This window comes from Diospyros lotus, chromosome 8 (genome assembly GCF_014633365.1).
Source record: "Diospyros lotus cultivar Yz01 chromosome 8, ASM1463336v1, whole genome shotgun sequence".
NCBI classification, from domain to species: Eukaryota; Viridiplantae; Streptophyta; class Magnoliopsida; order Ericales; family Ebenaceae; genus Diospyros; species Diospyros lotus.
This window is the reverse complement of record NC_068345.1, coordinates 9,246,058-9,265,789: the sequence shown is the minus strand read 5'-3', so window position 1 is coordinate 9,265,789 and position 19,732 is coordinate 9,246,058. Positions and strand designations below refer to the sequence as shown.

Below are 19,732 nucleotides of genomic sequence, written 5' to 3'. Positions count from 1 at the left end.
GGAGTGTCCACCCGACGGTCCACATGAAGGCCGTACAATAGTCTACCCCAACATCACCAACAACCGACCCTTGCCCCACTGCTCGATAGCTCTAATCGAACCATAAATAAATTAAAAAAAAATTATAAATAAACCCGCACGTCTAGGAACCTAGTCCCCAAGCTGGGTTCGGCATCATTTCGAAAAGGAATGGGGGCAGTACAAACTCCCGTACGTACACAACAAATAAAGTTCAAGAGGTCCCGAATTTAATTTAGAACAAATGAATAATAACTCAATAAATAATGCTAGGCGCCGAATTAGAGTAAAGGAGGGAATAAAATATGAGAAATCACGGGGTCTCTCACGGGAATTAAAGAACATGAGGAGAGGGTTAGGAGCTTGCTTTTATACGGTCATTCCTTGCCTTTCGAGCACTCCTGCTCAAATAAAGCGTTTCTTGGTAATTAATGAAATCATAAATTCCAATTATATATTATCAATAAACATATACTCCACTTATATATATATATTATTAAAGCCATTCTCTTACATTCACGACAACCCACAACTCACTGCTACCTCATCCATAATATATTTATATACATATATAACATTCCTTTGCTTATCACCTCATCAAACCCAATTCAATTACTGCCCACACTCCACAACTAAATGGACACTAAAACTCACACCTCCACATATATATATACTTACACACAGTGACCAACTCACACACAGTGCTATTCACCCACCCGATCACTGCGTTTATATATATATATATATAAATATATATCGGCACTCTCACAGCAACACACCCACTCTCACAGATAAAATATTATACACTCACACGCACACAGTGAGCCCACTCTTTGCACACAGTACACTAGTGTATATATATACTTGCACACCAATTTAATACACCCAACACAGCATAATCACCTAAAATTAACAAAATCAAACTTATAATTAAAATCTAACCGTATAAAATTATTAATACATAATTGCTTACTTACCCGGCTAATTAAACCACAATTAAACTTGACTTAATCCTCAATTTCTCCCAATTTTCTCACCATTTCCAGCCTCAACGCGCCTTCTTCTTCTTCCGGAAGCTCTCTGCTCGCTCACTGTTTTCCTCCAATTTAAGCTTCAATTGAAGCATTAAATAGCCATCTAATCCCATGGAAAAATCGGCAAAATACATGGCCAAATTGGCCTTAATTTTCGTGCAGCAGAGGGCGTGGGAGAGCAGCCGCAGGGGCGCACCAGCGCGCGCCACATGGCTGCGCAGTGGGCTGGCACTGGCGCCCCAAAACGGCGCCGTTTTGGGCCGCCCCTGCTGCCCAAAATTAATTTCTCCTCCTCCCAGCCGCGCGCCTGCCTCAGCACGAACGCGCGTCCCCCCTGCCTTCCTCACGCCCACATGCCACTCGGCCAGCCCCCACCTTCACACACATAGGTGCCTTCCATTAAATTTAAAGTGACTTTCAGTCACTTTCATATAGCTTTAGCACCCACTATTTCCATTAATTATACACACATCCCAGACTCCAATCTTCTTGTTATTACATTTACACCCCGACTTTTTAGAAATTTTACTAATTTAATTTATTTTATTATTTTCCTAAATACTCCCCAATAAGTAATTATTTTCTTTAAACACTAAACACTCAATAATCACCAAAATACAATTTAAATCATTATTTATGTCCCAAATTTCAGGGTGTTACATACATGGTGATGGAGGAGGTACAAAAAGTCCTAACTAGAAAAAGAGAAAAAACTCAAGCATCAGGAGAAACGTCGTCGTCATCGACCATCTTCGAGTCCTCCAACTCAGCCACAATTTCTTTAACAAATCGAACATTAGACATGTCCAAGTCCGGATGAGCTTGTAACACCTCAGTTGCATGGGCTTTAAATCCCTTCGTCCAAACCTCCTGCAAGTTCTACTAGATGAAATCCTCCACCTTAGGAAGTTTGATGGGCTCGGCATACTTGAGTTCGTACCTACGATTGAGTAAGTTCGTCTGGGATAGCTCTTCCTCAAGCTCCTGGGTGCGTAGGCTCAAGGACTGTCACTCAGAGGTCAACTCATCTAGGTTCTTCCTCTGGCTCTCTACTAACTCGTCCCTCTCATGCAACTATATGTCTAGTTCCAAGGTCTTCTTGGAAGCTTGGGCAAAGCATCCAAAGAAATCTAAAACAAGCGTGACCACCTGTAATAAGCAAGATGAGTAAGGGCAACATAGCCAAGCCTGAAAGATACTAACAAAGTAAAAAGAATTACCTGGGGCCAAATGCTTACACAAGGCGGCTTCTACTTCCTCGGAGGATTGATCAACCAGCACTTGACGGTTAGTGGGGGTGGCAAAGTGGTGAATCATTCGTCTCGCTACTTGACTATTCCGGCTGAGATCATTTTCCTTCACTCCCCAATCAAGAACATGGTCTGAATAGTGTGGGGGAGAATCGGGTGCTGGGATGAGTTGTCTGGGAGGTTGAGAAGTTTTCTTTCTCCTAGGGTGGCTAGGCTCCCCTTCCCAGGCCGGAGGGGGATCCAGGGCATCTTTTCCCTTCTTGGGAGCAATGGCACCCTCATCCTCCATGGGTCTCCATTTGTTCTTTCCCCAGATGAAGGTCGTGCTCACCATTTCAACTGCAAAAGCATAGGCAAGACGTTAGTGGCAAGAAAAACAACAAATCAAAAGTACGAAAATAGTGGAAAAAATGACTACCCAGAGTGACATCGGGCTTGAAGCAAGCGTGAGTGGATAAACCCCCCAGGTACAAAGTACGGTCACATATCAATGCCTGAGCGCTGATAGGGTTTAGCTCCTTCAAAATCTGAATATTACGAAGCTCATCCTACGTGATCTCGCGACTACGGATCTTCGAGGGCTGGAAAACCCACTCAACTGGCACCTCAAAACTGATATCCTTGTCCTTCAAGCTAGTAAAGAAAAATCTATTCTTCCATCGTTTTACTAAGGTGGGATTATCGACTATGAATTGACGCTAGTTGAGGGGAGAATAGGTGAATCGAGGTTCGGTCTTACTAATAGAGATTACCTTGAACATCCTAGAACAGAGTTGGGTAGTGAGCTTAATATCTCGAGCTCGACAACAGAGAACGAAGGAAGCTAGACATCTCCAGCCATTAGAAGTCAACTGAGAGGGACATAACCCCACGACAGAGAACACCTCGACTACAAGAGCCGCGAAGGGAAACGTAAGGCCGGCAGTAAGGGCTTGCTAGTATACGGTGATACAACCATGGGGGCTTGTGGGGTTTTATGTAATACCTAGGATTGATTTAAGGCTTGATAAAGGATATAAGTGGAATTATCGAAATAATAAGGCTGTAGGGTACACTAACGCAGCTTTATATGGCCGAATCAATCGAAGAAAGTACCTCGGACCCTAGATAGCCAAGGAAAATGGCATAGTATCGACAAGTGATTCGAATTATGATTTTTAGTGATGAAAGAAGTGAAAATTTTATTTGGGTTGTAAGACAGCAGGCTAAGCTATTAAAGTTATGCTAGATGTTACCAAAGACCTGGTAAGAATCAAAAGTTGTTCAATAAGGTTTTCATTTAAGGAAGTAGTAACGAGATTAAATCTATTCCAAGAATCGAGGATAATAGGGATCTTGTTTAACTCAATAAAGAAACTGTTTCTCATGTGGAGGAATACAGAAAGCACCATTTAGTTGAAATAGAGCATTTAGCGGTACTAAGTTAAGAAGCCACAAATGATGAACGTGTATAAATATGGAATGTTGTCGATAAATTGAAACGACACAAGAGTTCTGTTTTGAGATAAATTGATCTGATTGATGGATAGTGTTTGGAAGAAGAAATAGTAACATGTCAGGATGTTAGGTTGCTGTAAGAGAAATTGTGTTTTTGAGAGACCTAAATGGATAATTTGCATGACCAGCCGTAAGAGGCTAAGGAATTATCTTTAAAGTTAATATGCAACCAAGGTATTGATAATTGAGAAAGATACGTCAAGTTTGTTCAATGTTGTGAATTTCTATGCAATCATGGCAACTGGGTAAGTTCAATGCTATCAATTTCTGTGCAATGATGGCAACTGGGTAAGTTCAATGTTATCAATTTCTGTGCAATTATGGCAGATGAGTTAGTTCAATGTTATCAATTTCTGTGTGATCATGGCATATGCATCAGTATAAGAATGGGTTGGGAGAATTATTAGTCAAATAAAATGGGCTTTGAGAACACGATTGGAGCGATATTAGGTTTTAAAAATTATATTGGGATTCATGTAGCTGCCGATATAGAGCTACAATGGGATATTCTGGGAAATAAGAAACGTATCAGGTGAGCTTGGACCATATAGAGACGTAAATTAAGAATGGTTGCCAAGGATTAGGAATGATACATCTAGGACTTTTCAATTAGGAGATATTAGCAATAGTGGTAATATAATTATCACGGACCAAATTTTGAGGACGAAATTTATTAAGGGGGGGAGAATGTAATACCCAGGATTGATTTAAGGTTTGATAAAGGATATAAGTGGAATTATTGAAATAATAAGGCTGTAGGGTACATTGACGTAGCTTTATATGATTGAATCAATCGGAGGGAGTACCCCGAACCCTAGATAGCCAGGGAAAATGGCATAGTATCGACAAGTGATTCGAATTATGATTTTTAGTGATGAAAGAAGTGGGATCGGGAACAGTTTTCGGTATAGCTGTCGACCGGGCTGGAAAAATTGAATCGACGTAGGAGACGTCTGGAAGGTCAACGGAGCATGCTAAGGACTAACATTTGATGTGTAGAACAACTCTTAAGTGAATTCGAGTTGAAACGAAAGGAATTGGGGTCAAAACGATTAACCGGGCCTAAGTGCAATTTTTTAAATTTGCCTGAGAGAGGTCGAATCGACGAATTTGTCAAAAATTCTTGAGGGAAATGAATAATTTGGAACTTATAGGCAATGGAAGAATTAATGAAAAGTTCAGGGGATATTTGGAAATGGCGAAAATGGAATTTCAAATGTTAAATGGGCAAAAAGGTAATTTGGCAAAACCAGGCAGTGTGAACACTGCCATGGCTGCCAGCCACTTTCCATCGCCGATTTCGGTCGAGAGCGGCTGCTAGAAAGGTCGTGGGGGCTCCAGGGCTAAGCTTAGGACCATGATGGTCAACCCTTGGACAAGAATCAGCCACGTGGGTGGCCGATCTTGATAGATTTCGGCCATGAGAGTGGCCGAAAAAATCAAATCTTTTGGTGGCACGTTTACGCCTAGAACTGGGTAGGATAAGGCCATTTAATGGTCTTAATGGTGATAGAAACCTTAGATTGGACAGCTATTGGCGTTTAGAAGGTCGAAACTGGCTATAAATAGCCGGGTATAGCCGAGGGTTTCAAAGAAAATGGGAGAGAAATAGCTTGGGTTTTGGCTTGAATCGAGCATCATTGATAAGGGGCTTTTGCTTCCCATAAATTGAGGATCGTTTCTGAAGTTTTTGGTGCATTTTGGTGCACGTTTTGAGCCGTTTTGAGGCTTAGCCAGAAAATGAGGCGGACGAAGGGACCAGCTTTGTAAATGGCCAAATCGAGGCCTTCCAGTAATGTTTTCGGGCAAAGGCTTATACTATGCTGATCGATGAGACAAGGGGAACAAGGTGGGAAAAGAATCCAGAAACGCCGGTGTACTGGCGCCGGGGAAGATGACCGACGCGTGAGCTGCACGCCCTGGTCAACACACGCAGCCCACGCGCAGGCGCATGAGGGCGCGTCCTTGGCCAAACAATTCTGTAAAAATCCTCATAAAATCAAGAAAAATGAGTGGGAGGGGTTTGTGCAAAAATATTTGGGTTACCCTTTAAGGTTTCTTGGCTTTCGCAACAAAGTGGCCTCGACATGCGTGCCGTTAAAGCATAGGGAGATCTTTGAGGCTCAAAATGGAGTACAAAGAGATCATTAAGGCTCAAGGGGAGTATAGGTGCGGTCGTTTGAGGCTAAGCACGAGATTCGAGGATTTGTACGCATATTTCGAGGTTTAGCACGTATTACGAGGTAAAAAATTGACTTTTCGCATAAGGTGAGTGGTTTGACTCTAGTTTTACCCTTGTTTTGGATATGTCTTGGTGTGAGTGTAATGAGTTCAGGTGAACGAGTGACACGATAGGGCACTCGAGACCAGAACTCGGGATGCTATGCTTATGCGTTTTATTTATGTATTCATGGCATCATTTGCATATTGATCATGTGATATATTGCATCAACTGTTTTTACTTGCAAAACGAGTTGGTGCATGGCGTGTATTTTTTATATCATCGAGGTATTGATTTTTGTGTCGTTATTGGGTCCGTATGGGACAAAATGGGGTCTTCTTGAGAATATGACAAGGTTAATCCTAGTGAACGAGTGACACGGTAGGGCACTCGAGAGATTAAGTATGTCGTGACAAGGTCAACCCCAACGGTGTGTGGAATGTGTTTTCCATTGGAGGTTGAGTATGTTAGGGAGATTTCTCTAGTTAGACGTGTTGCATGTCGTTTTGTCTATGTATGCCATACTCGTATGTCTTTCATGCATTATGTAAACTGTTTCATGCCATCACTTAGATGTTTTGTCATCTAACCTGGGTTATGCCCCTGGAACGTTCAATGTTCCAGCCAGGGACTACGACAAGGGCAAGGACATGACCGGTTGAAGGTCAATGGTACTTAGATTGATAGTCGTTGTAACCTTTTGGAGTTTTAGTATGAATTTCAGTGTGTATGAATAGTTATACGATAACGTTGTTATCATTTGGTTATCTGTATTACGTATTTTGTTATGAAAATACTAAGTAAGAATCACGGTGATTGATGTTAATGTATCCACTACGTTATGGTATGTCTCATTTAGTTGTTAAGATTATTGATCTTGTTAAGTTAAACGGGCAAGACTGGGGTTTTCGGGATCCTGTATGTGCATGTGAATGTTGTTCATGAAGCACTGCGCGTGATGAATAGAGGAAAAAAAAAAGATTCCCAGAAATACCCTTATAGTAACACGCCCGGCGAGGCAGGGTGTTACATTTTAGACCTTGGGGTTCTCTGTACCAATACTCATCAAGAATGAGATGATATTTCATTGGGTGGAAAAACTGATATTTTACTCTTGGTAATAAAATAGTTTTGATAATGACTATATGAAAATCAATCTCTACTATATGGATTATATGTATGGGAAAATCAATCTTTAAATCTCCTTGAAGCAAAGTTATGAAAATTTATATAAGAGAAATGTTGAAGTGTGGTTGAGTGTGTTTAGATTCAAAATAAATATATTTTGATAATCTCAACTTGCTTTCAAAAGAATCAAAATGAGGAGTTGTTAAACTTTAAATCTTTTCAAATGGATAGTCGACTATGTGGTTCATTCTCTTGACTATGCCTGAATATAGTCGACTATGTTACAAGGATAGTTGACTATGCATAAGGATAGTCGACTATGCTTATTCAGTCTGTCGATTATATCTTGTATCTGTCGACTATTTTTGGATCTGTCGACTATCATGTAAGGATAGTTGACTATGGCTTTTCATCTGTCGACTATTTTTGTTCATAAAATTCAAAATCCTCTTCATATTTTTACATCTATCGACTATGTCTTTGTGTCTGTCGACTATGGGAAATTTGTGTTAGAAAATAGTCAACTATGCTTTTTTGTCTGTCGACTATGTCTTGTTTTACTTGAAAATATAGTCAACTATGCATTTTCTTCTGTCGACTATATCTTTTGCAGATAGCTTCCAACGGCTAGTTTTTCAATCTCCAACGGTCATAAATGACTAGTTTCCTCTTCAATCTTTTGGGAAGCCTATATATACAACTCAAGCAAGATCAAGAGACGACTAATGGATGGGAACGAGTTGATCTAAAGAGTTCAAATCATTTTTACTCAAGCTTATAATATTTACGCTTTCACTGTTGTATTTTTTTCTCCAAGGATTCGTTGTTCTATCATTGTAAATTTATTATTAAGCTTTGTTTTTATTGTGAGAGAACTTGTAACTAAGAGTGTTAACTTTTAACTTCTCTCTTTCATTTGTATCGTTGTTATTTTCCTAGCTTGTGTAGCTAGGGGGCCCATATGAGTGGGAGGTTGTAATTCCTAGTCTCGGACTAGAGGGCCTACTTGGTTTAAGTAGGAGGTTGTATTTCCTAACTTGTGTAGCTAGAGGGCCTACTTGTTTAAGTAGGAGGTTTTAGTGAATTGCTTCAAAATCCTTAGTGGGAGGTAAGGTAGTGGATTAAGCTTGGTTTAAGCCGAACCACTATAAATTCTTTGTGTCATTTATCCTTCTTGCTTTTACATTCATTGAGCTTTATATTTGTCATTTCATATGTTTAATGTTTTTAATCACTAAAACCTCAATTGGGTCAAAAGGATTTCAAATTATATCAAGAATTTTAAAATAACCAATTCACCACCCCTCTTGGTGTGTGCCATAGCACTTCCCGGTCTTACAAAACAACTCTCTCTTGGTTATGGTGGAGTGGTCGATAATCAAATCCTCAGGTAAGTTCTCTAGGTTGGGATCACTACTCACACAAGACTCCAAAGAAGGATGAGGAGGAACCCTTTTAGGCCTCCTAAGCTTTTTGGGCCTACAAAAGGGGCCGTGGGAGGGGCTGGATAATTTGACGTTCAATTTTTCACTACTAAAGCTAATACTTGAGATTTCTGAATCCGAGAAGGAAGAGGAAGAAGACATGCTAAAAATGAGTAAGATTAACCAAGAAGGAATCACTGACCATGAGAAGGAAGGCGGAGGTCAGGAAAGGAAAATCATAACTAGGCACGAGCCAAAAGGAGCTTAACAAGCACAGCTTAGTTGGGAAAATCTCAAACCACACTTGCGACAAAAAAAGCTAAAAGAAACAGGTTAGTTAAGTTAAGGTTTATTTTGTTGTTATTAATAAAATATATATATTAAAAAAAAGATAAGAAAATAAATAAAAAAAGAAAAAAAAGGGCAGCAGCAGGGTGAGAGCCCCAAAGGTCGACCATGGCCGACCTCTATATATATATATATATATTTATATATTAAAAAATGAAAATGTAGTAGTAGGAATCGGCCATGGCCGACCCGAGCCTAGGCTAACCTGAGCTGGCCCCGGCCAGGTGCCAAGGCTGAGCCCAGCCATGGTCGACCTCGGCCAGGCCGAGGAGCTCTGCCAAGCGCCAAGGCCAAGCCCGACCATGGCCGAGATCTGGCAGGGCCGAGCTCAACCAGGCCGGCCTCAGCCCTTGGCAGAGCTCGGTCAGGCAAGGTCTACCTGGTCGAGGAAGAAAGTAAAGAAAAAATAAAAAACAAAAAACAAAAACAATATAAGAAAAAAGAAAAACAAAGGAAGAAACAAAAAGAAAAGCAAAGAAGAAGAGAGGGAAAGAATGAATTGAGGGGTGGGGCCTTGGGGCTTATATAGAGAGACCCAAGCCCTCAAACCAAACATTCCTTATAATTGCAAGATAAAAATGCCTCCCTTCAACCAAACACTCTTTATAAATTCAAGGTAATAAATGACGCTGTTAAATGTTAATCTCATGCTTAAAAATATTCTTGTACCTCTTGGGAAAAATTTACAATCAAATAACCTCAGAAATTAAGCTACTCCTCGACCCAGCATGATTTTCAGCTCAACTCAAGGAGTGGGGGGCAAGTAATGTGGCACTACCTGAAATTATGAGAATACCCCTACGCGCTAGTAGTCTCGCTCGCCACGTGGATTGCCAGAGAGACTGACAAGTGGCAAGTCCACAATCCGAAGTGGAGTCCGAAAAATCTGGGCCGGACCATTAGGCCCGTTCCAACTTGGCCAGGGTCCTTGGGAGTGATACCCGCCCATCTCAAGTTTTATCTCGGGTACCCCATAACGGACCTGCCTATAAAAAGCAGAGGTCCTCACTAGGTATGATAAACTCTCCAGCTCTTACATTTTTTACTACTTGTATTTACTCTACTGACTTGAGCGTCGGAGTCTACTATGGGGAACCCTACCCCGCCACTCCGTTATTTTGCAGGTTATATTCCCGAGGTCAGACATCGCCAAGTTCAAAGTCACTACTCCCGAGACTTGATTGTCGAGGCAGCATGTGGTGGTCGGTCTCAAATACCATCATCATTTGCCAATTTCAAAGTCAACAATGAATATGAAAGTGAATTTTATCATAAAGTCATAATTCATGATTACTAGGATGAAGTTTATCAGTGCATTAATCTGGAAGAATATAGTCAAATAAACTAGCGATAGGAAATCTTTTTTTGCTCCTAGTAGGATCACCTTACAAAACTTGATGTGGTTGGGCTCCCTTTCTGTGTGGAGAAAAGCCCAAACTTGGTGGACAAAAGCCCACTTTAAAAGCTTTTTTGTGGCCCAATTTTGTGCTATATATATATATATATATAGCCCTTTACTATAATTAGGGTTGTGCAAAGAAGAAAAAGAGAGAATAGTTGTGATCAAATTGTCGATCCAAAGTCTCCAATTGTTCGATCTTTGCAATTTTTGGACTGTGTGATCTAATCTCATGGACCTTTAATCTGAATGGTTAGATCTTGTTTTTGAGTTTTGTAGACAATAGTAGTTGTTTTGCAGGTGTTTTTAGTTTTGTACAGTTGTGATCATTTTGATGTTCTAAAGGATCCATGGTCCAATCAATCTGATTTTTGGGCAGGAGCTTCCAGACTCATAGTTCTTCAATCTCATTAGTGGGATTTGAATTTGGAGATTTGCAAGTATTGTATGCTCAATCAGAACAGAAACTATGTTTTTTGGTGATTTCTTCTCATTTTCAGTCTATTATTTTGTTGATGTTGCTATCGGATCTCTTTTATCGGTGAAGTTATTGGTGCTGGTTTGAAAAATTTTAAGAGTCATATTTGTACACAATCAATTGATTATAAAGAAGCTTATTTGATGGACCTTTGGTCCCATAATTTTTACTTTTCGATTTGAAGAGGTTTTGATATCGGTTTGGACGGTTACTTACATATTTAGTTTCCTCGCAAATTTTTACAAATTGAGGAATTTTTGCTCATTATTGAAATTGATGAAAATTTATTCTAGAAATTTTGATGAATTTATTCCATTTTCCCCTAACAAGAAAATATAAACTAAAGGGAAAGCATATTAAAACCATCAAACACAAGAAAGAGAAAGTGAGATGTAAATGTAAGTAAATACCAAGACAATGGGGGTCTTATTGAATTGAACATTAGGTAGGATAGGAGCCACTTGTTCTTGGGGAAATTGTCGAGACTCTCTCAACTGCTCCTCTCTCTGACACTAATGCTTCTCCTTAGGTCAAATTAGTCTCTCTTGTAACTTTACATATCCAGGCTCTTTGTCAATACAAATTTATCCAATTTAGATATTTGATAAAATATAAATAAAGCTAAAAATTAAAAAACCTAGAGTGTCGTTTTAGAATGATTATAAATAAAAAAATTAAAAGACAAAGGAAAACCAATGGGATCCATAGACAATGAGTTCAATCAACTTTTGTGAGAGAGAGAGAGAGGGGGTATGAACGATGCGAGTAAGGAGAGATCTGTTGCTGTTACTTTTTTGTTGAATGACATGAGGAAGGAGACAACAACAATAAGCGACTATCTTAGTGACAATCATGGTAACAACAACAAGTGGATTTTGGATTAGAGATTTGGGGACATGACTTGGAAATAATGTAGTTTCTTCCGTGGTAGAATAACCATGGTGAAAGCCAAGTTTTAAGCTTTAAAAACAAAAAGTTGATCCCATAGCTTTCTAAAAATGATAGTCCCATGCTTTTGAAGTGTCAAGCTAGATATATTTGACCATTTACTCTTTTAAAAATGTTATTAATAGATAGCTTAAAAGTTGGCGTTAACCAACAAAGTTCCAAAATCACCACACATCAAACCTCAAGAACAAAGCGTGGATTTGCTACTACATTGTCATTTTTGTCAAAATTGATCTAAGAAAATAAGATATGTTTGTAAATTTATCTGTAATCTATATATAACTTAGTTTACATTAAGTAGATAGATTTGTTAAAATATATTTTATATGTAATACTAAACTTTATATATAATTAGTTTATATATAGTTTAGTTCACATATTTTTATATAATTATAATTTTATCTCATTTTTAATAATTTATAACATTAATCTAACTTAACTTTTGTCAAACAATTTTACATAATTATATTCTTCTCACATCATCCAACTCACCTTACCTTAGGACCAAAGGAGGGCCTTCATCTAACAAGCCTATTTGATCTTATTAATATTAATTAGTTTTGCATATATTTCCTTTTTATTTTTAATAAATATATTTTTTAATAATGACCGTGCATTGCATGGATGGATACTAGTTGTTTACAAAGTACAGTATTTTGGTAAATTATTTATACATAAATAATGTTTAAAAAATTTCTCGACTTCGGTCGAGTCTTGATTTTATAAAAAATTAACAAAAATACTACTTGCACACTCAAAAGTCACAAAACTAATTGATTTTTTGCAGGTCAATTTCTTGGTCAAAATTAGATTGATACTACGGCTAATTCCAATTTTTCTAGTTGAATTGGCCATTCCAATCTCTTTTTTTTTGTTTTTTTTATGTGATAAATAGTCCAATGTAGTTTTTGTTAGTGTTATGTGTCTTAATACTAAAATTTGAATAACATTTTGCGGACTTATTATTTATGCATTTATTATATCTTTGTATAAATCAATAAAAAGTAAAATTTTCTTCATTCATATTTTCTCTAATCAATTATATGAATAAATCTCTAGATATTATGTATGAGAATCTTATTCTTAATGTGTTGAGACTGTATAACAGAATTTTTTTATAACAGAATTTTTTAAACTATTCCTAATCCTTAAATTCTTTGGACGTGGACTCTGAGTATGGACTAACTCAGGGGTTACTATTCCGTTCAGTATGAGGATACTGATGGAGAATGGTGCGTCACGCATCATATGACATGGAAATATTGTTAGTAGACATTTGGGTGGTTGTTGGAACAATCATCAGTCGAATGTGACGCCAATGACTAACCACATGGCCTAGTGGATTATAGTTGTATCATCAAGTTGCGATGATGTGTTGATCCTTAAATTTGAACTAGCATGGTTGTTTTGTATATTGGTGAGCGAGATTTATTAATGAGTCGAACTATCCAATTGGGAGGTAGGACCATTCATCTATATGGTTTCGTATTGCTGCTATATGAAAACATGTGTTGGGAATAAGATCTTTCACACTCGTCAGTATTTGATGGGGTGAATGTCCTATGTGATCTATTATTAATGTGACGGATAATCCTTAACTATGGCAGATTGAAAGTCAAGAAATGTGTTTCATGAGGTGTTATCTAGTCACATTAATGAGATATGACACATAGGTACTAAGTTTGTAAGTTTATCGCTCCATAGCTCTTACTCAATCGGGACATTAGGTGATGGAAGATTATAACACATAGTAATCGTTAACCCCAATAAATTCACTTGAAGTGAGACTTCATTACCAGGAATACTGTCTTGAACCACTATTAGGCGCTATTCAAGAACTCTTGAAACGTCGTCGGGATTTGGAGAAGTTCCGATGATGAGTCAAGGGATTGACTATAACGACTCGTTAGTTGGTTCGGGCGATATATCTTGGAATGAAACATTTATTTTATTAGAGTAATAATTTTTGAGAAATTATTTGTGATATTTTTAGGTGATGTGTGAAGAAAGTGGAAAAGTCAAAAATTTGACTTAAGTGGTAATGAATCTTTTTGATTATGTACAATTTAAATTGGGGGGGGGGGGGGGGGGAATGGGGGAATTATCATTTATAGGCAAATGATCCAGATTATGTTTATATCCTCAGTGGAGGAAGGATGCAGCGACGGTCAGCGAAGTGATGGCAGTAAAGCGAGGCGATGACAGCTAGGCGATGTTGTTGAGTCGACGGCCATGGGAAGGGAGATGAGAGAGCAGTGAGTAGTGGCACATTTTGCAAATTTGCAATGTGGGCAAGGCATTTTGATCTTTTTGACTCTTTTCGGTAAGCGTATTTATGCATCTTTCTAGTAAAGTAAATTAATTCTTAGGGTGCGTTTGATAGAGTTGGAAAATGAAGGTGGAATTCTAATTCCATAGAATTTCAATTTTTACCCCAACCCCTAGAAATTCCAATTCCTTGATTTCAAGGAAAATATTCACTTTTTGAACTAAAATGGAATTTGAATTCCATGAAATTGAAAAGCTGTTTGATATAATTTCTTGAAATTTATATGAAAAATGAATTCCACCCTCATTTTCCATGTCTATCAAACGCACCCTTAGATTTTTCCCAACTTTCTTCAATTTGACTTCCACTTTTGAATCAATACAGATTTAACTCACTCATTTATTTTTTTTTATTATTTTTTCTAAAATACTGGGTATTACATTTGGGTACCTAAATCTAGATTTAAAGATAAAATAAAAAAATGTATCATTATGTTGTCGTAGAGTTTATCGCTAATGATGTCATGAAGTTGTTCTATTATTATGCCCCCCCACACTAGATTCAAACCAACTAGAAATTTGATCACAAAAAAAAGATGTGGGGAGATAAAAAGATAAAGAAAAAAAATTAATCAAATATATATATTTTAGTTCTTATATTTATACGTTTTTTTATTTAAAACGCTCAAACTTTTTATTATTTTAATTACATTTTCTAAACTATGCAATTTTGAGTCAATTGTACTTCGAGAGTGTATTTGAAATAACAAAAAATTTGAGTGTTTAGTAAAAAAATATATAAATAAAAAAAATTAAAATATGTATTTGGCCAATAAACTTTTCAAACATAAAAACATTTTGATAATTAATGAATATTTAATTAAAGTTGACTAATGATACAAAATTATAATATAATATTAAATCTTAAAAATAATTACCATATTTTTAAAACATGGAAAGTAAATTTTGCAATTATGTTAAATCTCAAATATTCCGTGCATAATTTTCAGTATAGACTGAAGATTGATCAAAGAGGACGAAACCGCACTGTATCAGTCAATTTCAGAAGGGACTCTGTCAAGGGTTCTTCAATGGAATCGTCGTCGTTGTCTTCTTCTTCTACTTCACAATACTCTGTATCTTACTGGGGTTATCTCAGCCTATTCCTTCTTCGGCCTATTCTCGCCATCTCCTTTGTCCTCTCCCTAATTCTCTTCGGTACCTGTCTCTTCCTTTACATGACACCCACATATTATTAGGTATATGTTCAGTGTTGTGAAATGAGTTGATTGCAGGCTGGCTTTTGGCGTGGAAGCTGGTGCTGGTTCACGTTCCTGTGGTCCAAGAGATCTTCGGTCTTCGGAAAAAACCCATCAAGCCCAAACCTCCAGTTCGCAGAAGGTTCTCCAGATTCTACAACACCATCGATGCCCAAAATTCGGCTTCTCAGTGGTAATTTATGTGCAATCCTTTCGACCTTCTTTCCTTTCTGGATAACTTCTTTATGTTATTTTTTCCTATTTTATTCTTGTATTTTTGCACCGAAGACCCACTATGGCAACTTATTATATGCAAACTATGTGCTTATTTAGTGCTCCATTTATGGAGGATATTATGATAAGGGTTTAGCAACTGATATATCTTACTAGCAGGGTCCAAGTCAATTAAGAGAGGTCTATTTGAAGTTGAAATGTGATTGTGAGGAAGCATATGTGCATTTGGTAGGAAAAGAACAATCTAATCTTAAAGATTTTTGTTTGAGTCAAGAATTAACAATTCTTTTATATCTGAGCAGTTAAGAATTTGACTGGCCACTGGCTTTGGCTTATTGAGGGGGAGATCTATTGATTATGGTGAAAGGAAGTATGATATTTTTCTTTATTTGTTCACTTCAAAAAATGAGGTCTGGGGTAGGAATCTCATAACTTCCTAACCTTGAATTGTTACAAACTAAATAATGTGTTACGGTATTGAGAAATAGAAGTTCCATCCTGCGTTATCAATCCTGTTGGTGTTGCAGAGAGAGGAGATAGACTGGTACTGGCTAACTTCTCTAACAAACTGGAGGAGGAGTTACACTGTGCAAGATATTCAGAGCAGGCTGCCCACTAACAAGGATTGGGTGTTGGTCTTCATGGATGAGAGGAGAAATAAGTATGAAAGACTATTTGGAGCTTGGTAGCTTCCCTCTTTAGTATATAAGAATTAGTTGTTAAAGAAGGGAAGGGTGGAGTCCCTTTGTTAGTGGCTTCCCTCTTGCTGTTGGCTGCCTTTTCTTTCTTTTCCTCCATGTTAAGCACAAAAATTTCCCTTTTTTTTTTTTCATCTGTACAGTTCTCCATTGCTAAGAAAAAATTTGTCCCTAGAGAGTAATGACTTAGTTAGGTCCTATGTAAAAGTATTTAATCCAATCATTTGAATGACTAAACTCATCTTCAGTAATCTACCTTAGGATAATATTACAAGACAAAATGATGATCCAATACAAAGAACCAATATCCTATGTCTCAACAACCTCTTCAATCAAGTCACCTGATAGTAGGGGAGGTGTCCAAAGACGAGGAACACATGCTGAAAACGAAGAAGATGAAACACCACCTATGGAAAATTCTAATTACTAGTTGTGAGGCTAAAAAAAGCCTCTATAAGGAAACAAGTCCCCAACATTAGAAGAATAATGAATATTCAGATTCAAAAGTAAATCAAGTACCCAAGTTTTTGAATAACATGAAAAAATCCAACAGCTGGCACATGAAATTTCTTCAAAGAATGTTTGGAGTAAGGTTCAAGATGCCTATGAACCATCAAATTATTCCCTTTATTCAAATCTATTTCCTAAAATGCACATGAATGGTAAGTTTATAATTTCAACAATTAATGCAATTATCCTTCTATTATCAGTATGTAGGCCATGTATGTGTTGTATAGAGGATTCAATAAAGCTAGAAGTTCAGGAATCAAAGAAGATCAAGAAGAAAGAGAAAGAAAATGGAACAAATAGAGAAAAGGAAATAACAGAAAGAAGACATTGATAAGAGTTAAGGAGGAAGAGAAGTAGGGTTTGAGATGGAGAAGAAGAAGAAGCGACACAAAGGGGAAATAAGGGGAATGCTCAAGAAAGATGAATGTAAATCTTGTAGTTAATAACTAATAATCCAAACCTGAAATAATCCCTATGTGAGATATTTATATACTCACATAGCTAACTGATTAGGATTTAGGAATCTAAATTTAAGTAGCAAATGAAATAAACATATATTATTTCTAATTCTTTGGACTTTTAAATAAATAATACTCTAAGACAATTAGAACTGCACAATTCCAAAATAATTAGAAGTTGTTCATCATTCTCCCCAGTCGTTTGAACTCTCCAGCACAAAATAAATGGAAGTGTTATTAGTATTATTCAACTATTTAGGATGGAAACAATGGATACCTTCCTAAGTCAATATGGTGTCAGATTTAGATAGCCCTTTTGTTTTGATCATCTTCTTCTAATGTTCTCTAGATAAACTGTGGACTCATGAATGACAAATTTGTTAACTACTACCAACTTGAGTGGAAAAACTTAGACAAATGCCCAACAACGATAGAACAACAAGGTTCTAGTGAAGCCTAACAACTCTGACTAGGCTATCAAACATCTAATTCTAGGGTTCAAGATTGATTAGGTCTGGTTCAAGTATGACTTATATTTATGATTTCCAGCAAAGATTTTGGTGGGAATTAACTAATGCTAAAATGTTATGGGTATAGGACCAAAGAAGATCACACAGAAAGAGAAGGAGAAAGTGAAGAGAAGAAATAGAGAAGGGAAAATAAGTGAAATGTGATTTGACAAAAACAAAAATTGCAAAGGGAGAGAGTACCTGCAAGAGAAAGAGAGTTGACGGTTCGAAAGGATTGGGGCAAGACCAAAGAAGATCAAGAAGAAAAACAAGACAAGAAATAGAGAAGAGAAATAAAGGGAAGGATATTGGACAAAAATTGGGTACAATTGCAAAGGAAGAGAAGCTGAATATGAGAGGAAGAAAGGAAGAATGAAGCGTTCTTTAGTTGTAGAAACTGTTCCCTGTTTTATGAATTTTCTTAGAGAACATGTTTAAATGAGAAAATTTTCCAATTAGAAAATAAAAAATGTAGTTTTTAGTTTTCCAAATTTATATCGACCCTTAGAAAACAAGTATAAGAACCTTATGAAAAACTCTTAAGAGTGGATGGAACGGAATAAGTATTGAGCTATTGAGGTAAAGGAAGACTAAGAAAAATATAGTGGGAGACACTTAAGTATGACATGAGTTATAAGGCCTTTACAGAGAAATATGGCTATAAATAGCAATGATTGGTGGATTAGAGTTCATGTAAGAGACCCCACATTGTTGGTTAAAGGCTTGATATGTTGTTATTTAGAGAACACCCTTGAGATGTTTTCCAGTCTTTTTTTTCCCACAAAAATAGGTGGAGTTTTCCTCTTGTTTTCCAAATAGAAAATATGAGATTTAGGCTAACCAAAATTCATAACAATTGTATTTCATTATAAATAATAAAAATATAAATTTCCAAATTTACTAGTAATAAGGAATGTTATAATAATATAAACATCCATGAATAAAAAAGTTTATTAATAGTAATTAATTTACTATTTTATGATATTATAATTTTAAAACTGACTTAAAATCAACAATATTTTTTTTCCAAACTATCAAAAAATATTAGTACTATAAATATTAATAAATGCTAAAGATATTAATAACAATAATATCAATATTATTGTGAAAAAGAATAATTACAAAAATTTATAATCGATATCATTAATAGTGTAATATTAGTAATTTCATGAATATTTTTATTGAGAAGATCAATCTTTTAATAATATCAATCTAGTTCATTCATAATTTTAATATAATAATATTACTAATAAATTATTATCAATTAGAGTATAATATTAGCAATATCATAAAGATGGCGCTCATAATATTAATTTTGTAATGACAATAAAATTATTAATATTTTACTATTGGGTAATGCTAACCATTGCACCAATAAATGCACCTTGTTTTTAGACAAGTTGCATTTTATATATTGTTTTCAATATGTAAATAATTTTATTGGTTAATTAAATGGTTCAAAATATGATGCATTTATCATCAGCCAATAAAATTGTTTGGATGTTGAAAACAAAATGCATCTTGTCTGAAAACAGAATGCATTTATTAGTGTTTAGTCATTGCCCTTATGGTAAGGGCAAAGGGCAATGGTTAGCATTACCCTTTAATGTTATATTATATTGTTAATAAAGGGTATTGCATTATAACAATTGAACACATGTTCCATATAACTATTTGATTTTTTTTTTTTTTTTGAGATAATATCATAGATCTCCATACTTAACAATTGAATGAGATTTAAAATTTTTGTGGAAAAGGAAAACTAGAGCAGAAAATTGAAGATATAAAATTAAAAAATGTTTTCTAACACAACACCTTAGAAAGTGGGATGAAAGTGAGATGAAGAATATCCAATAAAGGAGTTCTAAATTATATATTCAACAATCAATAGTCTAAATCTAAATAATAAGTACTTGTTTGGTATTTATATATTCACATAATCCTACCACAGTAGGAGTGCAAATTAATGGACTGCTCAATTGTGAAAATAGGCCCTTTTTCTCAAACAAAATTTCCATATAAAATCAAAAATCAGAACTTGTACAAATGAG

The 19,732-nt window shown here is 36.3% G+C and overlaps 1 protein-coding gene across 1 annotated transcript in view; it reads left to right on the top strand.

The window, feature by feature from the left end:
- The first annotated feature begins 15,017 nt into the window (after window positions 1-15,017).
- Window positions 15,018-19,732, top strand: part of LOC127807710 (pentatricopeptide repeat-containing protein At1g19720-like) — a 46,589-nt gene continuing 41,874 nt past the window's right edge. The window contains exons 1-2 of the mRNA XM_052345750.1: window positions 15,018-15,231; window positions 15,309-15,465. The gene's annotated coding sequence lies outside the window, so the exon portion shown is untranslated. The remainder of the gene's footprint in view (window positions 15,232-15,308; window positions 15,466-19,732) is intronic.